Source organism: Porites lutea, chromosome 11, assembly GCF_958299795.1.
Source record: "Porites lutea chromosome 11, jaPorLute2.1, whole genome shotgun sequence".
NCBI classification, from domain to species: domain Eukaryota; kingdom Metazoa; phylum Cnidaria; class Anthozoa; order Scleractinia; family Poritidae; genus Porites; species Porites lutea.
Window position 1 is genome coordinate 7,478,037 of NC_133211.1, and position 8,586 is coordinate 7,486,622.

Genomic DNA, 8,586 nt, shown 5'->3' on the forward strand with positions numbered 1-8,586 from the left:
TTTCTTTGTTTACTGATATACTTTTATTTCTTAACCAAATTGCCTTAATATGTTAAAATTCAAGTCAAAACCTAAAGATTCCCATGTGTAATTAGCTCTGTTACAAAGCCTTTGTGCAGTATTAATCCCACTCAGTTAAACTAATAACATTATTCAGCGGAAGAAAATCTTTGCCATATTTTTTCTGTGGCTTTCAATATCAAGTTTGCCAATTCTTTAATCCTTGTTTGACATAAAAACAGTTCATGATTTGTCTACAAAGACACCTTTCTTCATTGTGAAGAAAGCTTAATAATATTGTGATAATATAAATTACAAGTTAAAAATCATGTTGTAATGTTTTGTTTTGGTTTTGCAATTGATCATGAGCTTCTTCAACACAAACGTGCCCTACATCAACACACATAGGTTTAAGGCTAAAGTAAATTTCCTGAAACTTTTAAGTCTCAGTAGGAAAACAATAGAAATATTATTCAGTGGCTGGGAGGTCCGTATTGGAAGAAACTATGCCCTCAGTCTTGATCTGAGTACCACCTGAGGCCTACCTCAGGCACAGTTCTCCCAGAAGCAACCTCTTAGTTGGTGAACAGAATAATATATACAGTCACACCTGTATAAACGGCCTTGTATGTAGCAGTCACCAGACAACTTCCCAAAATTTTCAGTTGCCTTTTACTTTCTGCAAGTTGACCTGTATATAGCAGTCACCCTGTATATCAGTCATCTTGCCATTTCCCAAAGGTGACGGTTGTACACAGATTTGACTGTTTACATTGAACACTTAATGACTGGTCCCCTAATATACAGAGGATGGCAGAACTCGATGAGATCTCATGCGTGCAGAGCCAATTCTAGCCGCATACACTGTGTGCAATACTATTAATTTGTTATACCAGAATATGGTATTCATTCAAAAGAAGGGCTACAAACAAGATAACAGAAAACTTGCCAGTCCATTCATTCATATATAACCTCAGGGGATGTGGAAATGATGTGGGAGAACTGAGAGGTTAGGATAGATTTGGCAAGCTACGTCCCTGTAAGTCAGATGAATATCTCTTTGGCCCAACGTTGCTGCGTGCAATGCTATGATTTTGGTGTGTGCAGTAAGCCTTTTTGAGCTATTTTGAAAAAACAGCCCATATGTCAGTGGTGTGAGTGAATGTATCTTTGTGGCTTTGTATCTTTGTATCTTTGTATGTTCGGATGTTTGTTGCAAGAGCCAATAAGGTTGAAGGTACTATGAGTTGATGCTTAGGAACCAATGAGATCTTGACATCTACTTAAACATGACATTGCTAAAGGTCGAACAAGGGCACTTTGAGACCGCTATCTTGATTCTTCACAATTTTTTCGTCTTTTTATTACGGCTACAGGTGTTTGGAAACATTGTATTAAATATCTTCATGATTCAAATGCTGTGTACAGTAATGCAGCTGTTTAAGGGTTCATATTTTAGTTTGGGTGCTACTTCAAGACATTTCTGACCTAATTCGGCTATCGCTAACAGTACTGACGCACGTATTTATGAGTTGCGTTTCACCTGCTTCAAGGTAGAGTATAAAACATCGTATAATTATTTTCAAAGCTCTTCCAGTGAAGCAATTATAATTGATATTTAGATATGGACTTAAATTCGAAAGTATGCAGCCTATAAAATGTGGTTTTACAAGTTTGAAAGGCAGCTTATGTTTTTGACAGCTGTAACGAGTATTGTTAATCCTGTAAACAAGCTTTAAAAATATTATTCTCTCGCTTACAAAGTTCAACAGACCTTTTTCGTTCCGGCCAAACAACAACAAAAAAAAGAATAATACGCGAACAACATGATACACCCTTCGTGCATACTAAGCACTATAGTTATTGAAACGTGTTTTATTTAGTAAAGATGCGTAACTTAAGTAGAAACAGTAGCGTTAGGGAATAGAATTGGAAGAAGCTAGTTGACACAATAATTAGATAGTGTTTTACTGAGTGGAGTAACATGATATGAGCAGAAATATATTTCGGCAGTTTGATAATTTTCTTGGAAGTTAATAAATGTTAGGCTATCAACCTTGACGTTGCTTGAAATAAATTAAATTAAATTGCAGATGTTGTGATGAAGCCGAGGTGATTTCTTAAAATTGGTTCAGAAATTTTGTAGTAAACAATTTGGGTTTTTTTGACGTACGAATTCCAAAGACCAACATCTTCACGTGCAAATTATGTGCATGACTTATTTTTATAATTCTGTTTACTAGATTACTGTGTGATAACTTGAATTCCCCCACGCACGAACCACGAAAGGGGGCAAAGTCCAACACTTTCACGTGCCAGTTGTGTGACTGTACATCTCACGCAGATTGGCTTTTCACAATAATAACTTGAACGTATGAAGACCTGTTTCGTTTTGTAACCAATGCCTTAAAAAAAGGCTCTTCTCTTTTAAGAGGCAATAGCTTTTAAAACATGAAGAAATAAGTTGTCGGAGTTAAAAAGTGTTTCACTGAGTAGAATCGCACGTGAAAACCTCGTGAATTGTGATGATGCAACCATCTATCGGCACAATGATAAAAATCCTGGTATTTCTTAACTACTCGAATTCTATGAGTCACACTTTGGCTCAAGAAAATCCGAGGAAACCTTAGAGTTTTCCTTCTAATCAACGTTTGGTCAGTAGATATTTATTTTACTTTAATAATTTGTTAAACTTGCACCAAATGTGACAGGGAAAGACAGAGGAAAATGAATATATAGCATGAGGATCGACGTAGCTGAGCGTTTCGTGTTTTCATTTATGTACGGCAATACCCAATTTCGCACAAAAACCCAGTCTACGACGAAAAAGGTAGATTCATTACTCTGGTAAGGTTACACTGAAGCATTAAAGTTAAACTGAAGCATATAAAATAGCTCATGCACGTTTAACGTGCCTATGTTTCAAAAAAGGCTCGTGTGCACTTTCCATACTCTGCACCCTGGCTGGTCCCGAAGGAAACAGTTAATTTTGTTTCCCGAGAATCTCAATGTTTCCCGGGGTAGAGCCGAGGGAAACATTGAGATTCAAGGACGTTCCAAACAACTTCTTAGCGTTATTATCATGTTGAAACCGTGAGCTGGAACACACTTTATAAGCTTGCTCACGTGCCTGACGGTCTGACAGTCAAGTAAAGATCTCTTCAAAGAGCGGAGTTGAACAATGTTTCGTCCATCTTATTCTACGTCATTTCTCTCTACTATAAGCTAATTTATAAAAGGCACGTCTTACCTTTAGAGGAAAAACTCGTCTTGGAAAGTTGACAACACAAACCAGCTGACAGACACAGAAAAACAACGATTTCTTTGTAGCCAGTGTTTCAGGAAAGCCGAAAGGAATTGTGGTTAGGGATGGAAGTGTGGAATGTGGGAACAGGAATCTTGGAACAACGAAAAGTCAAACCCCGCTTTTCCTCGTTATTACGGACAGTTTGGTTTGTCCCAGGGGAAAGAAAGCCCCTTCATTTTCTCTAAATTCAACCCGTTAATAACGGGACACATGGCCCCCTCAGTGTTTGCCTGCGTAGCAAGCGTTTCCTCGCGAGGTTCGTCTAGAAAGCTGGGACAAGAGCAAAAAAAAATTTATGACGGGGGGGGGGCGGAGGGGAACTCCCCCTCCCCCTCCCCTTTCAACCTTTTTTTTGCTTCCGCTCTAACTTTCGCGCAATAACTCGATTGGAAACGCTTGCTACGCAGGCTACCTCAGTGTCACCGTATGAAATGGAATACGTATGGTGTGGTTCAATTTTATCTTTGGAAATTTTATCTCTTGTTTCAAACTCATTGTCATATATTACCATGGCCCCATCAGTGTCACCGCATGAAATGGAATACGTATGGTGTGGTTCAATTTTATCCTCGGAAATTTTATCTCTTGTTTCAAACTCATTATCATACATTACCATACCCAAGAACGAAAGAAAATAAAATTTAAACCAAGTTTAAAATTCAACCCCAACACGTATATAACAAATGAGTCAGTCAGCTAACCTTAAACTATCCGATCAGCCTAGTTTTGAAATATAACCCGCTTTCCAAGGATGCGTGAGATAATATGGGAAAACTCAGCAACATATTATTTCATTGGATTAGAGAAGGGTTCCTGACTGGCGAAGATCAAGAGGAAAGACTATTTCCATACTTGAGCTAGCCTCAATGAGTTCCAGAACACGCGCTCATATTTTTGGCGTGCCTTTCACTTATTCGTCTTGCCTCAAGTGAGAGCCTGGAACAGGCTATTCTCGTAGGCTAACCTGCTCTCTAGTTTGTTAATGCTACCATTTCTGATTGTAATACTAGAATCAACCACATGGATTCTACGAAGAGAAAACAACAATACAGTCGACCCTCCATGTGCCACCACCTCTCGTAAGCGACCTTCTCCCATAAGCGACCACCTACCACACAGGTTTTATTCTTGTATGCGGCCACTTCCCGTAAGCGACCACTAATTCTTGGCATTTTGGGTGATCGTTTACAGGAGGTTCAACTGTAGACAATTTTGTTGATCGTGATGTATAAAACGAACAGGAATGGTCCTAGGGATTTCCTCTGGGGATAACCTCATTCTATCGGAAGTTGCTGGGACAATAAACCATTCGCTGAGCATTTTTGTTTCCTTTTGTGAAAATCCTAGTTTAAAAGACTTGAACCAATTACATGCGTCAGGCCACCTTACTCCAAAAAGCCAAAGTTCCATTAATTTGAAAGAATCTCATGCGTGACCGTTGCAAACGCCTTCTTCAGGTCGAGGGAAACAACATCACTCAGACGACTTTAATCAATGTTCAGCGCAGCCCAAGCATTAGCGCCAGTGGCTTCTCACTAAAAAGTAGTCACGGTTGAGTGCAGGGACCTAAAAGCCATTCGTGCTGTGTAGTCAGTAGTTTGACAAAAGACTAGATTCGTTAAGATTTACACTGAATTGATTAAAAACAATTTTCAATTAGTTTTTGCTTCAATTGGTCGTACAAAAATCTACCGATAGTCATGCGATCTAATAATACGTATCGGAATGGTTGCCAGTTTTATGTACCAGGTAAAGCCCTTATTAGTTCTTAAGTACTTAGTTCCTTGAAGGTTTGGAAAGGATCGCAAACAGAGTTCAGATCGCTTTAAATAGACACAAGTACGCAAAATTCAACACAAGTAACCTTAGTTTATTTATTTCCGCTCAATGGAATAAGAAATGGCGTTTTTTCCTTTCTCAATGATACAAGGTAAGGTGTTTTTTCTTCCCTTCAAATTTACACGTTTCTCTCATGAACCCTATAAATCGTTACGTTACAATGATTACTCTAGATGTATTAGTAAGCATTCTCATAGTGGGTTTGCGATGTCTGTAAATGATCTGATCTCAGACTGAGTGAGTGATGCACAAATCTGAGTGATTCACAAATTACCAATAACGACAGAACATTCCCTTAGTAACCAAGCTGGGGCTTAGATTAGTAACTTTAGATTTACTTTTACCCTAAGTTAAATATGAGGGTTTTTCTCGCGTGCAGCCGATTGAGTGCGACGCTAAGAGTTCTTTTTGAATTCAATCTTATCTGTGCCAGTGGGATTTGAGAGAAGTTTCTCTAAAGATACTGCGTGGTAGCTTTCTCAAACCAGTTGCTCAGATTGTTCAGGACACGGCAATACCACAAAAATGGTAACTGCTTCAGCTTTGCCACCTTTGTAATAAAGCTGGTTAATAGCTAATTTATTTGGTTCTCCAGAGGTAACTTTATTGATTGTTTGCCAAGTCTTGCTAGAGTCATCTGCATAATTAATTCTCAATATGAGACCTGGTAACTAAAGCTTGATTAGCATTTTTCGAAAAATCAGAAGAGTTTTCAGGCCCAGAAATTATTTTTCTTCATTATCCATATTTGAACAATCCTTGGGGATTTTTTGTTCAAAGTAGGCCAACATACTTCCCGATAGCCTGTGAGCAAACTCTCCTTTTGGGAGATATCGTAAACAGTACACGAGCGAGTGTCACTCGAGGGGAGACGCGTGGCTCGGTTCGCTCGCCCAAATAGAAAACTTGCTCACAAGCTAACTTCCCGATCTTGGAAAGTTTTCATATTTTTCCATTTGAAATTTCTCAAAAACCACATTTCCGCTAATGAATTCAGGGAACTTAGAATAGTTTTTTAAATGCTTTTTGGGCGTTTTGAGAAACTCACATCTGATCTGGTTATAAAAGGTATAACAATTCCTGTTATAGAAATTCGTTTTCTATCTATTTGTAAGTTGATTGAGATAAGGGCTTTAAAAGAAACTGTCGTCGGTCACGAATAGCCAAGCAGGATAGATAGAGGAAGTTTACATTGCACTCGCCAAACTCTTTGGAGTCCCGTGGGAGTGGAGTTTTGGCAGGAAAGTTATAATATTGACTTAAGATAAGTGTGAGTGAGGAAGTTCAGTCTACGCAACTTCTGCTTTCAGCAGTTTGAAATGCCATCCCAACCTCGTTCCCAGGGCTCTCTCCTACCCGTCCCTACGGATTGAGAGAGAGAGAGAACCTGGGAACGAGGTTGATGTCATCCTTCTCTTCACCCCCACCCCCACTAGGTGGGGCCAGGAAAGGCCTCCCGTGGTGGGGGTGTGGCGAAGAGACCGATGACGTTTCAGAATACAGTCGACTCTCTCTCAAAGGACACCTCTACAAGACGGACAACTCGTTAAAACGGACACCTAGAGTTGTTACCTTGAGCCTTTCTTTACTTCTTTTAGTTGACTGTCCGTAAGACGGACACATAGTGCCGGTCCCAGAGATGTCCATCTTAGAGAGAGTTGACTGTACGCTTTTAGTTAATTCGATATCTTTTTACAGGGGGAGGGGATGGTGGTCCGAAAATGTATCCATCACTTCCTAGTGATTTTCAGACACTGGCTTACATCAAATACGGAGAGTACTTCGACCTACTCAACGACTTTTCTGGATGGGTGGGCTGACAAGAATCTGAGCCAATTGCAACGACTAGCCCTCCACTCCCTCAAGTTACACTTGGTGGAATGAACAGTCTTTAATTCTAAGCACCTGTAAGCACCAGGCGCGGATCTAGGATAAAAACTGACCAATTTCCTAAACGAGCGCCAAAGGCGAAAGATTCTAGAGGGGTACGGGGCATTCTTTCTCCGGAAATTTTTTGGATCTGAACTCCCTTAAGTCACCTTTCCTGGGTTTCTGAGTCCTTTAGACAGGATATTGGCCAGATTTTAACTTGGAAAGTTTTTTATCATTACAAATATATTTGACCGATTTTCGTAAAACGGTGGAAACTAGTGTGGATCCGTACCTGAGCACCATGAGCTTTAGTTACGTAGGAATGCAATCAAGGACGTTCATGTTCATTAATACAATCTGATTTGCTTCTTTCAAAACAACTTTGATTGGCAAGAAGAAAGAAACCTACAGGATAAATTACCATTCCGATCTATTCAAAATTGTCTTATATCCTTGTAAAACAGGCCGTTTCTATCTTTTCGTAGTGTGCATTTTTGCTGATTAGAATTTTCGCATGAAAGCATCAGTTCACCAAACTGAGAAATCGAAAAACAAACAGTGTGTCACTAAAATAGTAAACAAACCACTTTTACGTTCATGTAGATGACTATTAAGTAATCAAGTGAACATGTACTTTATCATGCTCCAGTTCCAATATATGAATTTCATCACAACTTTTCTGGCTTGTTTTCAGTTTGGAAGTGAAATCAATCACAACAGGAAGTTTTAACAACTTAGCATCTTAACTCTGTCTGCAATTTGGCCTTCCCAGGTAATGGATTTTTAATGGCCTTATGTTGTGCTATACTTTTACGGTTTTAAATCAAAGGTTTAATATTTTGGCATTTTGTAGTACTTTTAAGGTTTCCTAGTTGAGAAATTGTATTAGTCTCTTCTGCTTTACCGTCACGAATGCACCGCGGGGCCCCAGCGAGACAACACCAGGCAGAAGACCTTGGAAGCGCCATTACATAATTATTATGAAGAATATAATGTAATGGAACAAACCCTAGGAAACAAGTTTGATAACTTTTAAAGTTTTTTTAAGTCGTTCACCCTTATTATAACGTAATATATGATTGAAAAGTTGACCGGGTTCCAACATTTGCAAACTGAAGAGTGAATGCAATAAAATCTACGGAGCAACATTTTCACTGACCTTCCTTACTATAGTTTTTGCTGTATTTGTCAAAAGCCTATAGCACCCCGCTGGAACTGTATCAATTCTCGCTATCAGCAAGCCCGGCTAGCTCAGTTGGTAGAGCATGAGACTCTTAATCTCAGGGTAGTGGGTTCGAGCCCCACGTAAGGCGACCTTTATTTTACTTTTAGCAATCGTGACTACTTTAATTATTGATATATCTCATATTACTGACATCTCCCTCCCGCACGACCGTTTTGTGAATTCCTGGTTGGTATTGACCGGTCGAAATATAATAACTACGGGCTATTCACGTTGTTACAGCAGTCCTTACAGTCGTTGATACTGAAAATTGTTTGGTAATATTAGGCAAGGAGGGTGTTTCAATGCAAAGCTTAGCTTTACAAAGTGCTCATTTTGATGCGTT

At 39.2% G+C, this 8,586-nt stretch overlaps 1 protein-coding gene and 1 non-coding gene across 3 annotated transcripts in view; one reads left to right on the forward strand and one right to left on the reverse strand.

Moving 5' to 3' along the window:
* The window catches only part of LOC140952531 (hepatocyte nuclear factor 6-like), a 53,245-nt gene extending 49,911 nt beyond the window's left edge, over nucleotides 1-3,334 (reverse strand). For both annotated transcript variants that reach the window (XM_073401956.1, XM_073401955.1), the window contains exon 1: nucleotides 3,251-3,334. The gene's annotated coding sequence lies outside the window, so the exon portion shown is untranslated. The remainder of the gene's footprint in view (nucleotides 1-3,250) is intronic.
* Nucleotides 3,335-8,258: 4,924 nt separating this feature from the next.
* On the forward strand, nucleotides 8,259-8,331 carry Trnak-cuu (transfer RNA lysine (anticodon CUU)). The gene has a single exon. It is a non-coding gene; the product is annotated as a tRNA-Lys (tRNA).
* Nucleotides 8,332-8,586: the final 255 nt, after the last annotated feature.